Below are 26,237 nucleotides of genomic sequence, written 5' to 3'. Positions count from 1 at the left end.
CATACAGAACATTTAGAATTGGGCCTGCCACAGAGGAAGCATTAGGTGCAGATCAGCTGTTACTTCTTTCAGCTCTGCATTTTTCCAGTTTTTCTATTTTCTGAGAATACAGAGTAGCTATGAAGGAAGAGTGGTTAAGAAGCTAAATCAGAACGAGAAGAGTGCGCCCTCCTTCCCCATATTCACATTCCCACCCTCCTGCTCCACAAACCCCCGAGTTCCTTCTTTTGTAAGGCCATATAGCATCATATTTGAATGTATGACCTTGAAATTTTCTGATTAAGTAATTCTGGGCAAAGCTCTACTGGTTGGAAAATAAATCAGGCCTCCCACACATACCTGCTCAGCCAAGAATTTGTTTGCCCCAGGAACCGTGGGTGGGCGGGCGTGGAAGCAAGTACACACCCAGGCTTATGTGAACTCTCTGTTCCTACTTGAGACTGGGGTCATCCCCCTCCCTCGGCCTTACCAGTGCTTCCTGGTCACTGCTTTCCATTCTCCGTGGGGAGAAACAGAGAAACAAACATTTTCGTCTTTCATGTTCTTCTCTTTCCCAACTCTAGTGGAGCACCCGCCCCACCCCCAGCCCCGTTGGTGTGTTTTCTCAAGTTTGGCTTCATAGTCGTCCTCTGGTATCACACTGGAGCTCATTTCTCCCAAGCCCAGGGACACAGTGTACAACGTCTTGCTGATGAACTGTAGGCTCCCTGTGTGGTGCCCCAGTTTCAGGGTCTGCAGCAGGGCCCTCCTGGAAGTGCCCTGGAATGTTCTGTTGGTTCTTGTAGGCAGGGATAGAGACCCCCTCTATGCACGGGGACCTATTGCGGGTGCTTCTACCTTCGGGCGCCTGCTGTCTGCATCCTGGGGACGTGGGCGAGGCCAGTGCCTGTGACATGGGGTCTGTGTGACCTTCAGTTACTGGTTCCTGTCTTGTTTGGATTTTCTTTTCCTTCTACGTGGCACTTCATCCCTTGTCCTGGTGAAGTGCTGTTAGTAGAGCAGGTCTGCTCTGAGTTCCTGAGTATGAGAACAGGCGTGCATCAGGCCCTCTCCTGTGGGAGGCAGTCCGGGATGCGTGGAAGGAGGGCTTCTTAGGCTCGGGGAAGTCTCCCGGGGCAGAGCTGAGCTCAGAAAGTGACTTGACCAGAATAGTCACACTGTGCCCAGCAGCACCTGCGAGAGAAACCATGCGGGACTTGGAGAACTCTCAGGAATGAGTCCTTCCTTTTCCCCTGTTTCTGTCTCGGCTTATGGAATGCAGGCCTCTTGTAGGGTTAGGTAGGTCCTGGGTCAGTTCTTTCTAGTTACCTAACCGGACTTCCACACGGAGGACTGGCGCTTGGGGGGCTTTGCCCTGTAGCCAGACTCCTGATGAGCCCACCAAAGGAGAAGCGCCCTCCTCCGCCGTGGCTGGCCGAGGAACGGCCGAGGCCGCAGAAAGCCGTGTGCGATGCTGCTGCTTATTTCCCCTCTCGTTTGCTCAAGTTATAAGGCAGAACTGGCAACATTAAAAGTAAAACAGTCTTATTTTGAAAATGACACCCTATCTGCGAACGGCCCCAGATCAAGAGTAACCACCAGACATCCTATCGCTCAGCCCGTGTGCTGGTCAGGCGCTGCGGTCCCCGGGGCTCTGCACGGACACCCTGGCCTGGGGACAGACCCGCGTCCCCCGTCACCTGGCACCAGCCGCCTCTCACTGCCACTGGAGAGCCGATATGATGAAATCAGCATTTGGCCCGCTTGCCGCGCCACCCTGCCCTTTTCCACTTCAAAATCTAGGACATTCCGTAAAAAAAAAAAAAGAACCGGCGGAAGAACTTGATCCTATCATGTGACTCCATGTCAGGCCAGAAAACTTGGGCGAATGCCTCTGAAATCTGTATCTCAGAACTCTTTTTTTCAGCCTCATGAGTTGAACTAAAGACCTTCACCAGCTTCTAAGGTTCTCGTTACGGAGAAGGTCCACGGTGCTTCTCTCCGTAGTATAGGACACAGGGCGGCCCCCCACCCCCAGGGAGGAGGCTGCGGCCAGTTGGTCAGGCCTTGGTCCCAGAGCCGCCTGGGTTGCCCGTGTGGCACCTGCGGAGTCTGAAAACCATCCTCTCCCCACCCAGGGCGGCACCACAGGAAGCACAGTGGGACTGAAGGCAGCCGGATGCCGGGGAGGTGAGGGGGGGATGTGTTTGTGGGGATGTGTTTGTGGCTCTCTGTGAGGGAGGAAGAGGAGGGAGAGGACACTCGACCCGGGGGCCGTGTTGATGCAGAGCCAGGCTTTGTGGGACAGTTTTCTGGTCTCAGGTGTGCGTTTACCTGTTGTCATGTCTTCTTTTGAGAAAGGTGTGGTGCAGGTTATGGAAATCTTTCCGGATGGTAATAATTGTTATTAGCAACCCTTCCTTAGTTCCCAGATTTATTCACCTGTCTGTCACTCCGCTGAGAAGTCCCAGTCAGAATGGCCACAGAGCATGGCCACAGAGCATGGACTTGTCGTGTTTTTGAGTATTGCCAGTGGTAGGGTAAGAAGTCAGTTAACTTGGGTGAAGATTCTTTTTTTTTTTTTTTTAATGTTTTATTTATTTGTCAGAGAGAGAGAAAGTGCATAAGCGGGGGGAGCAGCAGGCAGAGGAAGCAGGCTCCCCCACTGAACAAGGAGCTCGATGCGGGGCTTGGTTCCAGGATCCTGGGATCATGACCTGAGCCAAAGGCAGAGGCTTAACCAGCCAAGCCACCCAGGCGTCCCTTGGGTGAAGATTCCTAAGAAAACGAGAACAAGAGGTGCAGTGAAATTTCCTTTGTCTGTGGGGTGCCTGGGTGGCTTGGTTGGGTGTCTGACTCTCGGTTTTGGTTCTAGTCATGATCTCAGGGTCATGGGATTGAGCCTTGTATCAGGCTTCATGCTGGATGTGGAGCCTGCTAGGGATTCTCTCTCTAACTTCCTGCGTATGCCTGTGTGCTCTCTTGCTCTCTCTCTTAGGTGAGTAAGTAAATCTTTAAAAAAAAGAGGGGGGGAAGAAATTCCTTTTTTGTATTTATTGGTAATTAAGGTAAAGGCTTGCATGAATTAGGGAAAGTTTGAAGACATCATCTGCTTTCTGGTATGCAGAATCTTAACAGAAACACCTATAAAGTATTGCCGAGGTGTTTTGCCAGTCCTGGCCTCTGTACCTGCTTTAATGATAGATTTATTCCAAACTTTAGGGAAATACCCTGGACCTTTTTTTGTGGGTTTCTGAGTAACTATGAAAGATTCTTTTTTTATGTGCCAACTTGTAAGGAAATTATTTGTATTATTGAATAACAAGTACATATGTGCACTTACCTACATAAGCAAACACAAATTTTGAAGACTATTTCCAGACAATTACTAGATTAAAGAATAATTAGATTAAAACGTAGGGGCACCTGGGTGGCGTAGTTGGTCGGTTAAGCGTCTGCCTTTGGCTCGGGTCATGATCTTCGGATCCTGGGATCAAGCCGTGTGTTGGACATTCTGCTCAGTGGGGAGCCTGGTTTTCCCTCTTGCTCTCCCTCCCTCCCTCTCTCTCTTTCAAATAAATAAATTAAATCTTTTTAAAAAATACATAAAATGATATGCCTTAGGAATGACACAGTAATTCACGCCTTTCTCCATAGAATAGGTTCATGCAGACTGCCTTTCCTCTCACTATGAGAAGTCCTTCTATGATAAACCTAACAGAAAATAATTTGGGCAGTGGCTTCTCTTCACCTCCTCCCCTGTCCTCTGCCTTCCTCCAGTTTTCTCCTGCACACCGGGTGTGGCCACTGTGGTCGGCGCTGCAGGTACACAGGTAAGTCCCTGGGATGCTGCCCGCAGAGGCCGCCTGGTCTGGGCGTGCACAGCAGAGTGCGTTTGCAGGAAGTTCCCTGGACATGGGCAGGCTGTGCATCTGCCCTTAGAAGAGAGGCAGCGCAGGACTCACGGAGGCTACGTGGCAGCCGAGGTTTCCAGTCCGGGTGGCCCAGAAACCAGGAGCCATTCTAGGCACAGCCCTTGTGAGGCCTCAAATCCTGAAGCTGGGTTTGGGGAGCACCTGCCGCCTGGCTCCGTCGTGGTCTACAAAGGTGGGGAGCGGCTGGGTGGCAGGATGAGGCTGTCTCCCTCTCGACAGGAGCTCACTACTTGGCCAAAACAGAAACGTGGCCGAGAAGTGTGTTGTGTTAGGAAGTTCTGCCTTATATTGTGCCAAGTCTGATCTCTTTTTCTCTCTCACGTTGGGTTTAAGCCGCAGCAGCAGCGTGGAATGAGCCTGTCTGCTCTTTGCCACACGCCTTTGTATGTAAGTGATATTTTGCTGCTTTAAATCTTGCTCCACGCTGTGTATACCTTCATTTATCCCTTCTAAGAGATTTTGGGGACTAGTTTGTTTCCTTAATATAAGCAACGACAATTCCAGTGCATCCTTTCAGAGTCTGCAGACCGGTGACTGCCATCTTCTGGACTGATGGGATAGATCTCCGGGTGGTCACTGTCCCTGTACCCTCCTGTCCGGTGACCCCTTTCTGCCCGGTTCCTTCCCCCGGGGCTTTTTACAGGATCCCTGACGGTGGAGGGGGGTGCACTCGGGGCTGTGGGGCCCCCTCTCCTCTTTATCCCTGGTCCCTGTGGTCTCCTTTTTCCCACAGCCTTGTCTCCTTTTGGTCATCTTCAGGTTTCAGAGAAACAAGTAGGCCTTTTTCACATATGTACAGGGGATCCTTACCCTACAGAAAGTGTCTTTTTTTTTTTTTTTAAACAGTCTCACCACTATGATCTTCTGATTTAGAAACAGACTAATAAAGAAATACATACCTGTGAAAGGGTAATAAAAATCAGAGGACGCACTCAAATATTAGCTCAGGTCTCAGGGCTGAGAGGGGCGTGCTCTGGCTCGGGTTATACTTTCACATGAATTATCTGTGATTAGGAAATATCAGTTATCTTCCGAAGGAGCAATCCGGCCGTGTGTGTTACCCCTGTGTACACCCCAGGAGACCCCTCCACCTGCTGTGGAGGGATCAGGTCCTGTGGAAGCGCCCTCTAGGGCTTGTTCTAGAAACCAGTATTGCTGGTACCTGAAGCAGCCCAGGCCACCCGCTCCTCCCCGCCTCTCGTGAGGAGAATTCCGTGCATTCTCAGCCAATGCCACAATTGTCTGTGGATTAGTTTCTTCACTGAAAACGGATGTGTTAGAAAATGTTGAGCAATTTCGGTTCTTTCACACCCTCACCTCACACCGAAGCCTGTAGCCTACCTACAGCCGTGGTCCTTTGTGGGGACCCTTTCTCCGCGTGGAAAGGGGATGAGTGAAGGGGAGGTAGAAGAGAAAGAGAACCTTACACGGTTGGTCAGACGGGAGTTTCCGATCAGATCCGTTACCAAATGATGCCTCGGGAAGGCTGCTTGTTGCTGAGATTTCATTATCCCCCATGATGAAGGGCAGAGTCGTAAATGGCCATGTGTCTCAGGCTCTGTCACTGGTACTTACAAAGGAAATAGAAGGCAGTGGGGATGGAGACAGGACGGTAAAGACTGGACCGCTGCAATTTCAGCCTGTGGTCCACAGACCAGCCGCAGGGGCATCACCACCGGAGAGCCTACTAGAAGCACATGCAGCATCTCCAGCCCCCACCCTGAGGTAGCAAGACTGAATCTGCAAGTGAACAGAACCCCAGGCAATCCGTGTGTGCCCCACCGGCGGAGGGGGGCTGCTTTAGAGGGGCCCTGACAGTAGTGGATTGGCGGTGAGAGATTCACCTGCACACTTGGAGAAAAGCTGAACAGATGAGGCATATGAGCTGCAGGTGTTAAATGCTGGCAGTCAGTTTAATTTTGTTTGCAGCTAGAGACCAGGCCCGCTGACAGCGTTTGACCAAACCTCGGCGCCCTGTTTAGGGATTTGCAGGGGTTTGTTTACTGCACAGGCGCTGGCCCGGGCCCCTGGCTTGCTGACTTCCAGCTTAGCGCTGCTTCTCTGCCCCGGGGCAGAATGGTTTCCATGGAAACAGCTGGGCCTTGCTCCCTCCTACCCCACGGTACCCTTAACCAAAGAGGAGAGAATAAAAAGAGTACTTACTTAAAATTTTCAAAAAAAATTTTAGGAATTCATCATGTCCACTTTTTACTTTACATCACGTTATCATCATGGGTTTGTTGGGGAAAAAGTCTGCAAAAAAAAAAAAAAAAGTGTGGTTTCCTCAGTGATGTGCCAAGCATTTTTTTTTTTTCTGGTTTGAACTCAGACTGGTACAGCTGACAAATGTCAGGATTAGATCATACTGACCCAAGTCTGGTTTTTAAATGTATGTCTGTTTGGTGTTCTTTCATCAAGTGATGCAAAGATTCTTTTTTTGCATTTGGTTTTCTTCCCCACTGTCTGAGATTATCGTATGTTAATTGTATATAGATAAACATCCACTGAGTTTCCTTTTATGAAAGGAAGAATTAAAACCAAAAAACCCTCTTTGTGAGAAAAGGATTAAGACTAGAATCAGTCCTTGCAGGAGTTAAAGTTAAATCCCAGGGCATTTCCTTCAAGGACCCTGGAGAATCCATCAGATTTTTTTTAGAAGCTGCTCTGTTCTAGATTAGAGGCTGGCTGCACTCTTGCCTGGATTATTTCAGGAGCCCACTAACTGGTCTTGCTGTCTCCCTCTTGCTTTCTCTTCATTCTGTCTTCACCACATATCCAGATCATATTCGCCTCTGCCCCAGACATCTCAGTTGTGTTCTAGGGCTCTCAGAATAAAAGTCCAAGGCCTATAGGGCCTTAAGAGTCCCATTGCTTACCTCTCTGACCCCCTATCCTGTTACCATCTCTGTTGCATATCCCAGTTCACACCGGCCACACTTCTGCCTCAGGGCCTTTGTACTTGCTGATTTCTCTGTTATATAGATAAATTGTCTCTCAATTTATCTATATAACTGCTTCCCAAACTTTCTTTAGGACTTCGTTCATTCCTTGACTCCCCTATTTAAAATTTAACCTCCCCTTCCCACCCTTCCCCACTGGACATATTTTATGTTTTACTTAGTATGTGTTCATTGTTTGGTTCCTCCTAGAATATTACTTCCTTGAGAAGAATGGATTTTGTCTTGTTCGTCTTGTGTTCACAGCACCTAGAACAGTGCCTGGCTTATTCGAGGAGCATCGTGTTTGTGAAATGACTGAGTGAAGTCCCCCCTTTCCAGCGCCATGACTAGACGTGAATTTAGATCCAAGGGCATTGTGGGACTTCTTCCCACCAGTACTGTTCTCATTCACATCACATAAGAGGACTGAAATGTTAGGAGAACATCTTTAAAATATTAAGCCCAGCTGTGAGCCATTGAAAGCATTGTATGTAGTATGTTAGGAAATGCCGGCTAATTGTTGATTTGTAAGGCAAATGGGAGACTCACACGGTACACAGCAGGTCCCCTGTGCGCCAGGGCCCGGGGAGGAAGAGAAGAAAAGTTATCTGGGGCCTTCTTCGGGAGTCTTCACACTTTCTTGCTACCAGCCCTCGTGGCAGGATCCCACGCACACTCAGCCTTGGTGCCCCCCTCCTCCAAGGGCTGCGCTTTGGGTGTTCGTGTGCACGCGTGTGTGCCTGTACATTTTGTTTGCCGATGTTGTCTCATCGAGGGCTTCCTTTAGCCACAGTTTATGTTTTCACTTTTGTTTATAGCGTTTCTTAGTAACCCACTGCCACAGGTCCTCTGTGCGGAGTTGCTACCCAAATGTATCTCGAACTTTGTGCTAGTTGTCTTTTAGTATCGCAAGATTTATTGTGGCCATGGAATTCAAGGTAGCAGTAGTGTTACCGAAGTGAGTGTAGACAGTGCCCATGTGATTACTGCTGTTGCAGGGGTGGGAGGACGCGCTGGGGAGGGTGGGGCCAGTCGGGGAAGCCATATGGTCTACCTGGCAGAATGGTTCCTGTTTCGGTGATGGATGCAGCAGGTTCTTACAGCCCAAAGCCATTCTTCTTGTCTTTGATAAAATCTCTCTTGCGTGTCCACTCTTGTGGAATGTGCTCGTCAACTGAGCCCAGCATCCACCTGCATGGGGCTTCTTACTACTCTAATGGGAGAAATACGCATAAATAATCACATACATGTGAAATTATAAGCTGTTATCGGTAAGTGCTACTAAGGAGATCAAGATGGAGTGGGAGCTTTAAATAGAAGAATTTGGGAGCACCTGGGTGGCTCAGTGGGTTAAGCCTCTGCCTTCAGCTGGGGTCATGATCTCAGGGTCCTGGGATCGAGTCCCAGCTCAACAGGGAGCCTACTTCCCTCTCCCTCTCTGCCTGCCTCTCTGCCTGCCTCTCTGCCTACCTGTGATCTCTGTCAAATAAATAATAAAACCTTAAAAAAGTAGAAGAATTTGTCCCAGTCTTGAGGTCAGGTCATTCAAAGTAGGATCTGCCAGTTACTAGGCAAGTGTGTGCTTTGAGGGGGGAAGGGGCAGAATATTGTGTATTAATTTGCCGGCAGAGGAAATGAGGTATGCAAAATCTCTGAGGTGCCGAGGGATTGTGCACATTTAAGAGAGTGAAAGTACCAGTGTGGCTACAGTGAATGAAGGTGGCAAGGCGAGTGGTGCTGAAGGAAGCTGGGCAGGTGCGCGGGGCCAGAGGGAGGCCTTCCGGGAAGCTTTTTGGGCCTTAATCATGAGCCCAGGGTACAGCACTGAAGGGGTTTGAGTCAGGCTGGGCCACGAGCTGTTTTCTATCTTTGGATGTATACGTGGGACACACTGTGGTTAATGGTCTGGAAGGGAAAGTGTGGAAGCTGGGAGTATCTTGAGTTTGTCCAGGAGACGGTTGACGGAGCCTGGACTAGGGTGATGTGGTACAGGAGATAGGAGAACACTTATCTGGAGGGGAGAGTTTTGGAGGCCATTAGCTTCGAGGTTATGATTGCTCTGATATGTTTGCTGAACAAGCTTCAGTTGATTTGGCTTGACCTTTCACCTGCCTAGAAGTTGCCTGGACCTGGGATTTCAGGAAATACCTGTTGACTAGAGAAATGTAAATATATTGGTCAAGCTGGATGGAGCAAGTGTCCAGACTGGTAATGACGGTCTTCATTGTATGTGAATATAAAGGTATTATAGCCTTATACATCAGTCTTTTATGAGCTTTGTTAGCTTGAATCAGTACTGGATTACATTTCTGGAAATTTAGTGAGATAGACTTTTGGATGCAAGAGATTAGAAAGACAGTTCTGAATTCCCAGAGGCCAGTGTCATCTGGTGACAGTGCTCTGAGTAGCCACCTTCCCTAGGCTGTACCCTCTTTTTTGATGATTGCTTTCCCATTGTCATTTTTAAAACAATTAAGTAAATCTGTGATATGGGGCACAGTCTTTGGCTCAGTCTGCCGCTGCTGCCCCTGCTTGTGCATTCTCTCTGTGTCAAGTAAATAAGTAAAATAAAAAAAAAAAAAAGTAAATTTCTGATCGCTATATCACTGGTCATTTCTGCCCTTAGAACTGCAATTATCCACCCACCCCACCCTGCCCACAGAAAGGTACTGCCCACCTGAAAAAAAGAACTTGAGAGGGAATGTAGTTTGAAAAGGCATAATATATGTAGAAGGATTCAGAGTCAAGGAGAACCTTGTTCTAAATTGTTTCCCAACGCATCTTTTTTTTTTTTTTTTTAAGATTTTATTTATTTATCTGACAACAGAGATCGCAAGTAGGCAGAGAGGCAGGTAGAGAGAGAGAGAGGAGGAAGCAGGCTCCCTGCAGAGCAGAAAGCCCGATGTGGGGCTCGATCCCGGGACCCTGAGATCATGACCTAAGCCGAAGGCAGAGGCTTAACCCACTGAGCCACCCAGGTGCCCCTGCATCTAACTTTTTAATACGGCTTGTTGATTTTCTTTGAAACCATAAACCTTATCTGTTTTCCAAATCTATTATCTAAATGTACCGTGATACCGTCTTAATGGTTCTACCTGGGGACTCCTGAAACTACGCAGCTGAAGTAATTGACTAAGGTGTCAGGAAGCCCTTTGGGTGCTCCTGAGTTTGAAAGATGTCAGACAATGATATGCAACACACGTGTGCTTATATGACTTCTCACTGTGTTTTCCTCATTTTTCTCAGGAGAAAAGTGGAAGAAACAGCGGCACGTTCCCATGGAACAGAGTGAGCCACTGAGCAGGTACGTAACTGAAATGAGCAGGGGTTGTGTATTCAGCCACCCGTCGTATTTGTGAAGTCCTTACAAGAGTACCTGGCACATTGTGAAACATGTGTTTGCTCTTGGGAAGTTCTTTTAAATGTGCCTGAGCCCCAAACAGACTAGGCATCCAACCAGAAAGTACCCCCACAAAAACAAACCCTCTGCTCTTGAAGCCGTTGGGAACATCACTGGCAGATTGTTTTCTTCTTTTTTCCATCACTGGTAAATTCTGTGGGACCTGTGAACGCTGGGACCTGTGAACGCTGGCCTGAGAAACTTGCTGTCTTCATCTTGGAGCAGCACCCAGAGTGTTTGAGCACCTGTTCATCTTTGATTTTGATGGTGACCCTTTCAGTGTCAGCTCCATTTCTGTTTCAAGCAAAACAAGCTTTTAAAAAAATTCTTAAAAGAAACAGCTCCTTGTCATTTGGGGAATGAGATTGCAAAGTTCATCTCTCACCTTTGACCTCCCCTGTGTCCAGCTTTCTGGAGCCGCACAATTTCTGCCTTTCTGCCTTGTTCTGGGGAGGCTTGGGTTTCCTGATCTGTATCTCACCTTCCCTCTCAGTTCAGCTCTTCTGTCTCCTCCCGGCTCCGCTCCCTTAACATGTCAGCTTGGTTCGGGACCCAGAGGACACGTCGGGAGCGGGGCCCCCAGTCTGATTAGGTCAAGTTGGATGTTTCTCTAAATGGCGTTCACACTGCACCCCCTCCCCCCCAACTTACGTAGTTGACTTGCAGTACTCTGTCATTTATGTTTTGTCACATTTCCCTTCTGGGATTTTGGGATATTACCTTTGGGAGGTTTTGGTTTTTTTTTTTTTTTTTTTTTTTTTTAAGATTGATTTATTTATGAGGTGGGGAGGGGCAGAGCGAGGGAGAATCTTAAGTAGACTCTGAGCTGAGGCGGAGCCCGACGTGGGGCTCAGTGTCTGACCTGAGCCCGAGATCATGACCTGGCCGGAAATTGAGAGTCAGGTGCTTAGCCAACTCTGCCACCCAGGTGCCCCTGGAAGTTGCTTTTCTGTTTGGAGGTGTTACAGATGGCATTGTCACCTTGAGAGAGGTGGGCACTGGTGCTGCACTCCATAGGTCGTGGCTCCCAGACCTCTGTGCTGGAACCCCCAGGAAGGAGTTGGGTGTCACGTGAGGACCCAGCACACACATTTGTATCTGCGGATCTGTGGTTTCCCAAAATAATACCTGTACTGTTGGGAGCTGTGATACAATTTCCTTTTTTCTCTTTTTTCTTGCTGCTTTCGTCTCTGCTGCTCCTGATTACTTACAGAATAGGTTCCATATACTACTGGTAAGGGGTACTTTGACCAGCGGCACAGGCACGTGTTTCTCCTTTTCCATGTTCTGTAGTAACTTGCATAGGTCTCCGTTATCCCTAAATACTCCCTCAGACTTGCCTTATTTTAGTTCTTATATGCAAAACTCTCTCCTTACTTTTGTTCTTTTTTTAAAAAATTATTAAATAATTTTTGTTCTTTTAAAAAAATTATTAAATTCATAATTTATTTTTAGAGCAAGAGAGAGTGTGTGAGTGTAGCGGGGAATAAACTCAGAGTCAGTGCTGAGCCCGACTCCAGGTCAGGGTCAGCGATCCCAGGACCGCGAGATTGTGACCTGAACCAAAATTCAAGTCGGGCGCTCAACCCGCTGAGCCTCCCAGGCGCGCCCCTCTGCTTCCTTTTGTAACTAAGCCTGTGTTTCTGTTTTTCACGTACCATTCACTTCTCAGTGCTCTTTGTTTGAACTTGGACCTTCCTCTCCTGACCAAGAGCCGAGAATCATTTTACCGTTTTGACTGAAACAGATCGCTCAATGCTATTAGATCCTGCCTAGTAAATGTAATTTTCAAAAGGTAACACTCCTGTATCTGCTTAGATCCCCATATCGAGTTTCTCAGAAACCTGCCTTTTCTGGCAGTCTCCTCTCACAGTTCATGCTCTTCTGTGGTTCGCAGGATCACAGAATTATAGTGGGGCGGGGGTCTTCTGTGTCCTGTTCTTTTTGGTTGGTGTCATGGGCTGCAGAGAGACACCTGCTGGCTCAGATGTAGAGTTGCAGCATTTTTCCATTCTGAAGTCTATCAAGTTGTCATTTTTAGGACCTTAAGCTTTCCTGATGCACAGGTAAGCCATGCATACCTGTGCACAGGTATGTTGGAACGCACCGAAGTCACTCCCCTAGCCCCCGTCAGCATTCTTAGACTCTCCAGCTCCACGTCTAATGAACTGAAAAGTATTAATAGCCCATCACCCAGTCAGAAGCTGATGCCTCATGGGGAAAAGGACTTCATGGTAGAACTAGATTCCTTCCCTTCATGGGTTCCTAACGGGACCACAAATTGATAGTTTAGTAAAACTCCCAGTAAGCCAACATCCATTTAAAACTTTTGGAAATGATAATGCACTCTTCCAGGATAGTTAAGAACTTAAGTTTTAAATGGTTTAGGTTTGCAGCTTGGTTTGTTAAATGGGCAATACATTTGGTTGTAGTTATAAATCTAGTGCTGGAAAAAACAGGAATCTAAAATCTGTTGCTGCTTTATTTTGAAGTCCAAATTGGAATATCATAGTGACTTCTGTGCAATGCTTATTTTAGCAAAATTTTTATTGTTGATATCAGAGGCAAGTTTATTTATAAAGAAATCATAAAGATTTTAATGTGCAAAGTGGTTCTTCACTTTTTTACTTTTTAATTTTTTTAGAGAGAGAGGGAAAGTGTGCACACGAGCTGGGCAGGGGGTGAGGGAGAGAGTGAATCTTCAGCAGTCTCCACACCCAGTGCAGAGCTCTCTGGGCTGGACGTGGGGCTTGATGTGGGGCTTGATCTCATGATAATGAGATCACGATACTGAGATCATGACCTGAGCCAAAATCAGGAGTTGGACGCTTAACCTATGAGCCACCCAGGCACCCCACAAAGTGTGGTTCTTTTATTTATTTTTTTTAAAGATTTTATTTATTTATTTATTTGACAGACAGAGATCACAAGTAGGCAGAGAGGCAGGCAGAGAGAAGGGGAAACAGGCTCCCTGCTGAGCAGAGAGCCCGATGCAGGACTTGATCTCAGGACCCTGAGATCATGACCTGAGCTGAAGGCAGAGACTTAACCAACCGAGCCACCCAGACGCCCCTAGTGTGGTTCTTTTAAGCAAATCTAAGATCCACCTATTTTTGAGGAGTCTTTCTAAGGTTGTAGATAATAAAGGAGAGCAACGTACTCTAGTTTTCTCTCCGTCTCTACTTCTAGTACACCGTGCATGCCTGGAAGCTGGTAAAAAACACCAAAATGTGTACATCCGTCCCTTTTAAACAAGAGCTGTGAGCGTGTGCCGAGAGGGAGCTAAAGCCCGGTCCGCCCACTCTGTTCTCTTCTCCCCTCCATTGTAGAAGATGGACTGTTCTGAGCAAGATCGTACTGGCTGCAGGGAATGGCCGAAAAGAATGTTATTAATGGTTCAGGGCACAAATTATGGCAAATACAGAAACAGTGTTTGGGAACATAAAATACTCTTGAGTTTAAAACCCCAAGCCAGAAGAATAGCACAAATTTTAAAAAAAAATTTCCTATGCACCCAGTTTTTCTGGCCATCTTCCTTTATTCCTATTCGGAGAGGGGAACCTGAAGTGAAAATAGAAACCATTACTCATTTTATCAGGGCACCTAGAATGATCAGGAAGAGTGCGAGAAGTCACGTCTGGTAGCCAGGCACTTCTTCCAAAAGCACGAATAGAAGAAACAGAAGACGTGAACAGTAAGAGAGGGAACAGAGGGTGGTATGGGTTTGCGAGGTTTGAAGTTCAGGGCTTCGGTCCAGTTCTGTGGCCGTGTCCTGAAACAGGGGACATGAACTGCGTGGCCTCCTGTAAGTGCATGGTACCTACTTGCCCCTGTCGTTGCCACCTTTGGAGCTACTCGGTGGCCCTCTCAGGACATTCTTTTCCTGTGCTTATTCCAGTCAGGGATGGATTTGTTTCAGTCTAGTCTGTATTTTTGGGAACTGTTTATATGACAAAGAAAACAACAACGTTTCTAGCATTCAGTGTTCCCTGTGTGCCAGGCATTGGGTGTGGAACGTGAGGGTAGATAAATAGTACTGTCATCCCAGTCTTCTTCTTTTTTCTTTAAATTCAGTTAATTTCTATGTTATATACATAATGTATTATTAGTTTCAGAGGTGAAGGTCCGTGACTCATCAGTCTTGTGTAACCCCCGGTGCTCATTCCGTCATGTGCCTTCCTTAATGCCCATCACCCAGCGACAACCCCCCCCACCCCATCCTCTCCGTTCTGCAGAATGTGCATGTTCTAAGGAAGCTCAGGGAGGCTCGTGTGTGAAAGACCGCAGTTCCCTAACCGCCGTCGGGAATGAGCCCTCGCCAGTCCCTGAATGCTAGTTGGCTCGGAATGATGTTGCTTACATGAAGCTTCAGAAAAAGCTTTTTGTTTTATGTTGTTGATGAGCTGGGATAGCCAGAAAGGAAAATACCACTTACTGAAAGAAAAGGGGATTTAATAGAATTAGAAAGTGTAACTCCGGGGCTCCTGGGTGGCTCGGTCGGTTGAGCCTCCCACTCTTGGTTTCAGCGTGGGTCCTGGTCTCAGGGTCGTGAGCCAGAGCCCCCCACATCAGGCTCCCTGCTCCCCAGGGAGTCTGCTTGAGATTCTCCCTCCCCTGCACCACTCTCTCAGTGTGAATATCTGAATATATTTCCCAAGTATCCTGATGACGTGGTATATCTTGCTAGTGCAGTAGGAAATTTAAGGCAGACAGATTCCAGAGGATTTTAGGATTTGGGGTGTGTCTACACCAATAATTGGAAGAAGGTAAATCCAGCACCTCTCATTGAAGGGCAAATAAATACATATCTGCACCCAGTTTTTCATTGACCACCTTATTGGGGAAGAAGCAATACCATAGTTAATCATAACTTATTTTCTTGTTTAGTTTTTGCTTTAGGGTTCTTTGTTTTCTGGCGCACAAAGAGCTGTCGTTGGATTTAGAAGTGGCCGAGTATGTAATTATGAAAAGAGGAATATCTCTATAATTTAAAATATGTTGCAGATATTGCCAAGTGTTTAGAATTAATGCATGGGGAGTTCATTATGTTTCTTGCTTATTCTTTTTTTAAATTTTTAAAATTTTTTAAAGTTTTTAAAGTTTTTAATTTATTTATTTGATAGAGATCATAAGTAGGCAGAGAGGCAGGCAGAGAGAGGGGGGGAAGCAGGCTCCCTGCTGAGCAGAGACACCCCCCCCCAATGTGAGGCTCGATCCCAGGACCCTGGGATCACGACCCAAGCCGAAGGTAGAGGTTTTAACCCACTGATCCACCCAGGCACCCCTGTTTCTTGCTTATTCTTAAAACTGTGAATGTCCAGGGCAAAGCAGGAAGTTAATGAGAGAATCTGTCTTGACAAGCCTTCCCGGCTCCCCTCCCCACCTATTCCCATTTTTTTTTTTCCTTTTAAGGCAAAATTAGTGTAGGATTAAGATCAGAGATCTTGGAAGGGGAAAATAAGTTGGAAAATAAATTTAAGCTTGTGAATTTGTAAGTGAAAGGTAGTTTAGAGGACATTTACCTTAACCTTTTCCATTTACAGATAAGGAAAGTGAGTTCCCTGTGGCTTACACAAGGCCACAGAGCTATTAAGAGGCAGAACTGATCCTGACATGGAGATAGTACTTACTCCACCAGAAGTTTTAATGGGATTTTTTTTTTACTTTTATTAAGGTATAATTGACAAATAATATGGCAAAATAAAGGGTACTGGGGTGGATATATATATATATAAAGGGTACTGGGATGGATGGATACACACACACACACATAACTGGTCATAGGGTTGCTTTCACTTGAATAATTTTCAAAAATAGGTATTAAACCTCAGTCTTCTTTGTCTTTTGTTTTTTAACACACTCCTTGGAAAGCACGTGTCTCAGCATAAGTGTCCCAGAGATCACAGCCTAGTCCTGTACCTGGTGCTCTGTTTCTCCCCTCTGCTAGACTGGGGGGGCAGCCTTATGTGTGCACAGGTGGGAAAGGAAGAAAGACCCTGTCTGTGCCTCCATGAGCACGAAGCCTGTGTGTGATAACTTTTCCACCTGGACCGGCTTCCTTTCCTAACAGCGGCTCCCTGGGAAGTTCCAGGTGTTTCTGTGTGCACCCCTTCACAACCTAGAGAACAACACCTTTAATTCGTGCATTCTCAGGCATGGGGTAGCTCCCCTCAGCAAACAAAATGTTCCTGTGCATATGGTTATTATTTTTACTATTATTTATTTATTAACATATAATGTATTATTTGACCCAGGGGTACAGGTATGTGAATCATCAGGCTTACACACTTCACAGCATTCACCATAGCACATATCCTCCCCAATGTCCAGCCACCCTGTCCTTCCCTCCCCACCCCCCAGCAACCCTCAGTTTTTTTCGTGAGATTAAGAGTCTCTTACGGTTTTTCTCCCTTCTGATCTCTTCTTGTTTCTTTTTTTTCCCCTCTCTACTCCCCACAATCCCCAATCTATCTCTCAGATTCCTCATATCAGAGAGATCGTACGATAATTGTCTTTCTCTGATTGACTTATTTTGCTTAGCATAATACCCTTTAGTTCCATCCTCGTCGTTGCAAATGGCAAGATTTCTTTTTTGATGGCTGCATAGTATTCCATTGTATATATATTCCACATCTTCTTTATCCATTCATCTGTTGATGGACATCTAGGCTCTTAACATAGTTTGGCTATCGTGGATATTTCTGCTATAAACATTCAGGTACATGTGGCCCTTTGGATCACTACATTTGTATCCTTAGGGTAAATACCCAGTAGTGCAATTGCTGGGTTGTAGGATAGCTCTATTTTTTTGAGGAACCTCCATGCTGTTTTCCAGAGTGGTTGCACCAGCTTGCATTCCCACCAGCAGTGTAGAAGGGTTCCCCTTTCTCCACATCCTCACCAGCATCTGTCGTTTCCTGACTTGTTAATTTTAGCCATTCTGACTGGTGTGGGGGTGGTATCTCATTGTGGTTTTGATTTGTATTTCCCTGATGCCGAGTGATGTGGAGCACATTTTCGTGTGTTTGTTGGCCATCTGGATGTTTTCTTTGCCAAAATGTCTGTTCATGTCTTCTGCCTATTGAAATGTCTGTTCATGTCTTCTGCCTATTTCTTGATTGGATTATTTGTTTTTTGGGTGTTGAGTTTCATAAGCTCTTTATAGATTTTGGACACTAACCCTTTATCTAATATGCATTTGCAAATATCTTCTCCCATTCTGTCACTTTTCTTTTGGTTTTGTTGACGGTTTCCTTTGCTGTGCAAAAGCTTTTGATCTTGGTGAGTCCCAGTAGTTAATTTTATTTTAATTTTTTTAAAATTTTTATTTATTTATTTGACACAGAGAGAGAGAGAGAGATCACAAGCAGGCAGAGAGAGAGGAGGAAGCAGGCTCCCCGCTGAGCAGAGAGCCCGATACGGGGCTCGATCCCAGGACCCTGGGATCATGACCCGAGCCAAAGGCAGAAGCTTAACCCACTGAGCCACCCAGGCGCCCCCCCCCCCCAGTAGTTAATTTTTGCCCTTGCTTCCCTTGGTTTTAGCAAAGTTTCTAAGAACAGGTCCGTGCAGGAGGTTACTACCCATATTATTTTCTGCAGGTATAGATGCAGTCTCAGTTTTGGAGGCTGCAGTTTTACATTGGCTCCCTTCCCCCTTCCCCAGAAATCATTCAGCTTCCCACGTTAAGAGAATCTGATTCCCATGGCCAGGCACTATGCTCATCTGGATGGCTGGCTTCGACCGGAATGCCCTTGGTCCCAAGCAGTGAACCCGGGTAAATGGGCAGGAAAATGAATGCTGTCACCCCAGAAAAGTCCCACTATGTAGTACGACTAGTAAAAAGTGTCATATTTTATCCTTGGTCCTCATCTTTCTTAGAAACTGATCCACTAAATTGGTATATGCTTGAATCACCTTTTTTTTTAAACTATAAAAAAAAGGATTGTAGCCCCTGTGAGAAGTATTGCTTTTAGACCTGATGACTATGTGTTAGAAATAAACAGGATAATCTGACCTAGCAGAGAAGTAACTTTAAATATACTTAAAAATAACCTAAAAATTATTGTAGTGGTAAATAGTAAAATCATATTTCTGACTTGGGTTATGACATTGACCCTGGCACGTACACAGTCATTACTCAGTTAAAATTTTATTTTGACGGAACTCTATATGATATGTATTTTTTGAAAGTGTTAAACCATTGCCTTATTTTTTTTTTTTAAATTTACTTTTTCACTTTCTGAGCAGTCTCTGCACCCAGTATGGGGCTCAAAGAGCGAGTCGCATGCTCTTCTGACAGCCAGGTGCCCCTACCACTGCCTTACTTTAAATAGGTTTCTTGGAAAATGTATATTCAAGCCAAGGCTGGGAAAGCATTGTCACAATATGCGTAAGCCTCAGATTTTGTCTTAATTATATGAGTATTGCATTACATTTTGAAAGAATCCTGAATTATTCTCATCATTTAATTCTCCACATACAGTGCATCAATAGGCGTTAATTCTTTACAGTTTTAAACTTGAAAGGGAGTTGGGTTTGGCCACACGGTGCTCTTAGGAGGAAGAGTTTCAAATTACGTGGCCAAGGTGGGGGGGTCAGACCAAGATCTCAACATGGTTTCCCTTTGGTCCCAGGATTCTCTTGCACTGGCCATTTTAATTTAGATGGTATAAGAAGAGCAATAGTACTTCCTTCTCCTTTCAGCATGGAGAAGCACATAGTGTTTGCTTGGCACTTATACAACACTGTGTTAGTTTCTTATGTGTGGACCTAGTAGCTAGGAAAGGTAACTATGCTACCAAGAATCGTGTTGATTTTTACCTCCCTTACTGCCTGTCTATGCTCGGTGTGTAGGGCTTACTATATATCTTGAAGGCAAGGGTGGGTAGATTGGACAAAAAAGAGAAAGCTTTGGTACACGATTCTTTCATATTTTTCCTGAAACACAAAGGTGCACCTTTCACAGTGTATATCGTATCTGCGATATCTTTGGATCTTGTTTGAAACCGATGAGAGCAACACAAGTGATAGAGAGAAAGAAGTGCCCGACCAACAGTGAACACGAGGGCTGCCTGGTCACTGGTTTGAGGAGGCAGGACACAAAGGTGTGTTGGAAATGACTGGCTACTAGGAACGTTTAAGGACCAGAGAACGAATTCTTTTTAACTTTAAATGAATAAGAGTTCGATTCATTACCGAAAAGTAGGGACGTGCTCAGTTCTCCTTCTGCATGTTTTCGAGGGAGGAGAAGAAGAGATGGAGTTTGAACTAATGTGCTGGGAAGCGTGTTCAGAATGCATCAGGGTATCAGAGTGTAAAGGAGGCTAACTGTGTGTGGCATCCGCGCAAAGGGCTTTAACCGCGGGAGAAGGGAGGAGGATGGCAGAGCCGAGGCCAGAGAGCGTTAGCAGCAGGAGTGTGCCCCTGGGGTGTACTTCTTTCCTGCTCCAGCCCCTGGGGTGTACTTCTTTCCTGCTCCAGCCTCTGGGGTGTACTTCTTTCCTGCTCCAGCCCCTGGGGTGTACTTCTTTCCTGCTCCAGCCCTGCGCCACAGCCCTCCTCTCAGTCAGGGATGATCATGGACTGAACTGCTAAAGATGCTCTACAGCAATTAAGGGTGACATTTCTGGACCCAGACTTCCTGGGTTCAGAGGTGACTGCTTCAGAGGCCACTGATTGAATTTCTCTGGTTCTCGGTAAAATGTAGATAGGTATTAGTATTTACCTTTGTGGGGTTCTTGGGAGTTAATGACATGCAAATGAGTCAGTGAGAACACGGTCACTCAGCACTCAGCATGTCTTAGCAATTACTATATTATACGAGCCTATTTAATTTTTTTTTAGTAATTTTATCCTCCCCCCATAACCTCTGACTAGGGAGAATACACACGAAACTGGTGAATGAGTGAATAATGACTTGCGTGGTATCTTTACCGTTGTCAGTTAGTAATGAAAATACATCTTGGTTTGTGGGTCAGTTTCCGAGATGAGGCCACCTAGGCACGGCGCCGGTTCAGTTAAATCCACACACAAACCCTTCCCCCTCGTTTCAAACATGATCTTTAATCTTCTTTCCTAATAAACCATTTTCTTTCTTGGGACTCCCAGAAACGATTATGTTTTATAGCATGGAAAAGTACACATAACACACACACCATTAAAGGAACAACTATTTTATAAACTAATAGTTACACTGAGCATGAGAAACTCTTCTATTTTATTCTGTTGTTTTGTTTTTGTAAAAATGCTGCTTGTAATGCATCATATTTATTTTACAACCCACCCTACAGTTTGAAAAACACCACGTTAAGACGGGTTTGACTTTTGTCCAGAACCAGATGGGAGGGGATACCTTTGACTATAACCAATATTCTCCTTTTCTTTCCATAGGCGCCCGTTAATAGAAAGGGAGTTCCACAGCTTTAGAAACGCACAGTCACACTCATGCTCACACTCCATTCAGAAGTGCAGTCCGTCTATTTAGTTTGTGTTGTGATCTATAAGGCCTTTAAGTGGGGCGCCTGGGTGGCTCAGTGAATTAAGCCTCTGCCTTCGGCCCAGGTCATGATCTCAGGGTCCTGGGATCGAGCCCCACATTGGGCTCTCTGCTCAGTGGGGAGCCTAGTTCCCCCTCTCTCTCTGCCTGCTGCTCTGCCTACTTGTGATCTCGGTCTGTCAAATAAATAAATTAAATTAATATAAGGCCTTTAAATACTGTATTTCAGATTTACTTTTAGCACGTTTGTGACGTTAAAAATGCACGTAGCTCAGGCTCTTGGCTGGTTCAGTCTATGGAGTGTGCAACTCTTGATCTCGGTCGTGACTTTGAGGCCTGCTTTGGGTATAGACCTTACTTAAGAAAAACCGCGTGGAGCTCCTACCACTATAAGGTAGGGTCCAGTGATCACTTTCAGGAAACAGCATGAGGTTAGGTATGATAATAGGAACCCGTTTTTCAGATTGTGATCCCTAACTTCTATTCCATCCCATCCCTTCCCAATTAAATAAGGAGTCCCCAGTTTACCACCAAAAAATGATTCGATTGTTAGAACAGAGTTGCCGTAACAGCTAGAGAGTTGTTACACTGTGCTGTCTATAGGCTCGGTCTGTTCCTTTTGGCCAGCGTGGGAGCCTCCTGCTTAGAGCTATTCATGCCCCGTGACCATGAAGCTAAGCACATACCACTCGCTGCCCCCTGCTGAGCCTCAACTCTGTTCTCATCCACTGAGTCACCAGCCAGGCCAGATCAATTGCTTCTTTTGAAAGACTGACAACCGAATTCTTACCAGGTTCACCACACAAAGCCTTCCCACGTTATAAACACTCGCTTCGCGCACATTCTGGTTACTCCCATGACCGGTCGCACATCGCCTCTGGTTGGCCTCCCAGACTCCCCCACTCCGTAAAACAGCCAGGCTGTCCGGCTCAGCTAAGAGGTCTAATCCCACACTTCACCATTCACCTGGTGGAATTCTCTTCAATCCTCTTCTTTGTCCAACCCCTTCTTCAGGTTTTAGTCTTCGTGAATTTCACCCAACATATTGCCACATTTTTTTCTATATTTCAAGTAAATCTCTCTTTTTCTAAGCTTTTTTCCTTCTTCCGTCTTGGAGAGCTCCCCCGCCAGGGATGCCAGTCACAGCTTTAAGCCCAAGGGTAAGGATATTATCATTATCAAAGAATGTAGTATATTGGAAGTAAAATAAGGCATAATAACCAGTGTCATCAAGTTTTTTTTTTTTTTTAAGATTTTATTTATTTACTTGACAGACAGAGATCACAAGCAGGCAGAGAGGCAGGCAGAGAGAGAGGAAGGGAAGTAGGCTCTCCACTGAGCAGAGAGCCTGATGTGGGGCTCGATCCCAGGATCCCGGGATCACGACCTGAGCCAAAGGCAGAGGCTTCAACCCACTGAGCCACCCAGGCACCCCAGTGTCATCAACTTTTAAGTAATCATGAGTGTCTTAGGGAAGGCCATCCTCTTCTGATTAAATTTTCTTACACATTTGCACACAGAAAAATAAAAATAATTCTTAGTTCTATTAGTTTATTCCTTATATAATTATTGATATTGCAGTACAGTTAAAATATACATTTCTTTCAGGAATATCGTATTACAGGTACATTATAAGTGAAATCTGTTTCTGTGGCTTGATCTGGCTACTGTCACTGGCAGCATCATTCCTAAGGGAAAGGTAGCTCCAGTCTTAAGCACCAACACAGATACATTTGGGGAACATAACCACTTATTTCTCTTAACCATGCTTTTGGTTCTTGGAATGAGGTTCACTGCTTTAAAATTATCCACGTACTACTAGAGTGCTCCCATAATTATTTTTAATAATAAGTTAAAATGAAAATCATGAGAGAATTCACAGTACTTTGAAATGAGAAATATAGTTAATCATGAATTGTGAAACGACAAGTCACTGTTATCCCGTCTATGGATGTGAATGTTTATGACACTGTCTTGGACATAGATTTTGCTACTTTTAAACACTATGTTTATTCTGAGGGACAGAACATCGAGGCCTTTCCCTGATTCAAGTTGGTGGTCCCAAGTGACTCAGGACAGCCCCTCCACTCTGACCATTGTCTTGCAAGAACACTGGAAATGTTATATATATATGTCTTTCCCGGAGGAGACATGTTAACCTTTTAAAATAAATAGCATTTATTTTAATAAAACTGGAATAAATAAAACTGGGGAAAAGCCAGTCAGAAAATACTTGGGAAGAAAAGGCTGTTACATGTTCTGTGAGCAGGATATTAGAGGTATTCATTCTTCATGAAGGCATTTCAGTCTTTGTTCTGTGTGCTGATCTAGTATTCCATTTTTTAAAATAACGATTGGGGCGCCGGGGTGACTCAGTGGGTTAAAGCCTCTGCCTTCGGCTTGGGTCATGATCCCAGGTCCTGGGATCGAGCCCCGCATCGGGCTCTCTGCTCAGCAGGGAGCCTGCTTCCTCCTCTCTCTCTCTCTCTCTGCCTGCCTCTCTGTCTACTTGTGATCTCTGTCAAATAAATAAGTAAAATCTTTAAAAAAATAAAGTAAAATAACGATAACCTGGCAACACTTCAAATTCATTCCTCATATTAAATCTCAAGGTAATTTTTGTTTGTTTGTCTGTATTTTCATGTATAGTCTGAAACTTACTGTACCATCTGTAGCAAGCTAACAGCCACCGGTGAAAAGTAGAATCACAGCAGGGCATCCAGGAGTTCCAGTGATGTTCTTCTTCATTTAAAATGCATTATCCTGACAAAATTTTGTGTTTATACCATGACCTGGGGGGCTTCTCGGTAGATGACTCTTGATTTTGACTCAGGTCATGATTTCCAGGTGGAGGGATCAGCCCTCATGTCAGGCTTTGTGCTGGGCGTGGAGCCTGCTTGATTCTCTCTCTCTCTCTTCCTTTGTCCCTCCACCACCCTCCCTCTCAAAAAAAAAAAAAGAAAGAAAGAAAGAAAGAAAAAAAAAAGTTGAACTTGCAAATATGCTAAGGATATTGTTGCCAAAGAGATACAAATAGAAACCATGCTTTTTTGGGTTAGGGTCCACATTAGCCAAATACGAAATAGGATTCCCAAGTTGAATGTAGTGTAAGCACACTTGAAATATGATTTAACATTTGAAAATTTCTTAATATATTCCCAACTTTGAGATGCAAAGGCATACACGGTATAAAATAAAACACAAGTTTTAAAAAGTCACCAGGGTATGAGAAGGGATAAAATAGAGCCCTTGGGTGGCACCTGGGTGTCTCAGTTGGTTGAGGGTCTGACTCTTGGTTTCGGCGCAAGTCATGATCTCAGGGTCAAGGATCAGGCCCCACATCACACTCTGTGCTTGGTGGGGAGTCTGCTTGTCCCTCTCCCTCTTCTTCTCCCCCTGCTTTCTCTCCCTCCCCCCACCAAATAAATAAACAAAGAATCTTTTAAAAACAATAGAGCCCTTGGGGCTTGGCGGTGTTGGCTCAGTATCCACCTTGGGGGATGATGAGTAAGTCAGCCCAGATAAACCCCCAGAGGGGGACTGTCCCTCCTCTAGTCTGCCACAACACGTTGCTGCACTTCCATCCGGTTTCCGTATTGGACTTTCTCCTATGATTTCATTTGGGGTTCAGATTGGTTCCATGCTAACGTGTAGTTGTGAGAACTGCTGTCCTGACAGATCCAAATTTTCCTGTTAGACAAAATAGTCGGAACACCAGATACACTCTGCAGCAGCTCATGGTAAAAAGTTGAAGGTATACAGTGGGTTTCCTTACTGTCAGATGTCCGAGTGCCTAGTCGTCCTGAAACACAGAGGGGAGCACTGGAGAACTTATTTCTAAATGTGCTGGTTGGGGTCCTCCCCGTATCCAGAAAATTGCCTTAGAAACTTCGTGTGTATTGGAGGAAGAAGGTAAAATCCTTTGTGTTAAAGTGAAACATAGTATTCATACTTGCTGATGATACTCAAAAAAACACTGATTCTACTGCTCATGTTATAATGATGGGGCGACCCCATCAGCACTTCAGACTGAAGTAAATTTGGTCAAAGTAGAGAACAGGGGATTGTTCTCTGATTGGAAACTATTGTAAATATTCTGAAAGGTACCACAGTGTTCAGTTGGATAAAGAAGGTACGGCAGACAAGAGCTATGGGAGTATGGCATCATTTCAGATACATTTCTCAGTTTCCTTTTTAAAAAATCTTTTATGTGGGGCGTCTGGGTGGCTCAGTTGGTTGAGCCAGTTGGTTGATTTCAGGTCATGATCTCACGTTGTGGGATTGAGTCCCATGTCGGGCTCCCAGTGCTCAGTGAGGAGTCTGCTTGAGTTCCTGTCCTCTGCCTCTCACACCCACATGCCAGAGAGTACTCGCTCGCTCACACACAAATCAATCAGTCCATCCAATCAATCAGTTGTAAAAAGAAAAAAAATCCTTTATGTGCAGGGGATGATGGAGGTGGAGGTGGGCACAGGAGGCCAGTGTTAAGGCCAGCTTAGGGAATGCATTGCTGCCCTGTCCCTGCTATTAGGTGTAGACTCCTGAACTTGTGTCTTTGTACACTTCTGAAGAAGGTATTTTTTGGTGGGACTTCTGAGGCAACAAACTGATAGAAAGTTCTTGACCTGATACCTGGAACGTGGTCATCAGTCAGTAATCTGAGTGTCCGCTCTCCTTCATTTTCTTCCCCTTGCTGTTAGCAGTTGTAAATTTTGCTTATTTTCCAGTGGTAGCATCTTTTAATGTAATGTTCATCTCAACCTCGAGTACTGCATTTTTCACGTTCTGCAGCTCGAGTCTGGAGGGATAGAGAGGCGGTGGGGGGAAGGGAAGGTCAGGTGAACCCAGACCAGCTCTGCTCACCCCCTGCCCCCGGGGAGTTAAAGCCACAAATAGTTCTTATTGCTTCTGATTTCAACAGTAATCGAAGACAAAATAACTGAATGAGAAAGGAAAGTGACAGCAGCTATAATCAGCTGTTCAGTTGCATTGACAGGAAGAATAGTCCTCAAACTTCAAAGTATATAAGATGAGTCTAGTTAACATGGGGATAACTGAGCTCTACCCCAGAGGTTCTTTTTTATTTTTTTTTAAAGATTGATTTATTCATTAGGGGGGGGGGTGTGGAGAGGGGTAGAAGGTGAGAGGTAGTTCCAAGCAAACTTCCCACTGAGCATGGTCTCAGCTTCGGCTCAGGTCACCACAAAATACAAGAAATAACCTTCCAGGGTCCTGGGATCGAGTCCCACATCAGGCTCCTTGCTCAGCTGGGAGCCTACTTCTCCCTCTCTCTCTGCCTGCTGCTCTGCCTGCTTGTGCTCTCTCTCTCTCTCTGTCAAATAAGTAGAATATTTTTTGTAACAAAAAAAAAGAAAAGAAAACCCCTAATTCTAAAAAGATCAGTTTACACCATTGCTGTGTTATTCTTGGTTTTAATTTCTTGATCATTATTAGTGTAGCCCAAAGATTACATTTCTTTTGAGAAT

At 45.4% G+C, this 26,237-nt stretch overlaps 1 long non-coding RNA gene across 1 annotated transcript in view; it reads left to right on the top strand.

Moving 5' to 3' along the window:
- The window catches only part of LOC122905077, a 76,451-nt gene that overhangs the window by 29,781 nt on the left and 20,433 nt on the right, over positions 1-26,237 (top strand). The window contains exon 2 of the long non-coding RNA XR_006384312.1: positions 10,100-10,157. This is a non-coding gene — a long non-coding RNA (uncharacterized LOC122905077). The remainder of the gene's footprint in view (positions 1-10,099; positions 10,158-26,237) is intronic.

The sequence above is a fragment of the Neovison vison genome, chromosome 4, assembly GCF_020171115.1.
Source record: "Neovison vison isolate M4711 chromosome 4, ASM_NN_V1, whole genome shotgun sequence".
NCBI classification, from domain to species: Eukaryota; Metazoa; Chordata; class Mammalia; order Carnivora; family Mustelidae; genus Neogale; species Neogale vison.
The sequence above is the reverse complement of the archived record's forward strand: the minus strand, read 5'-3'. Positions and strand labels throughout refer to the sequence as shown.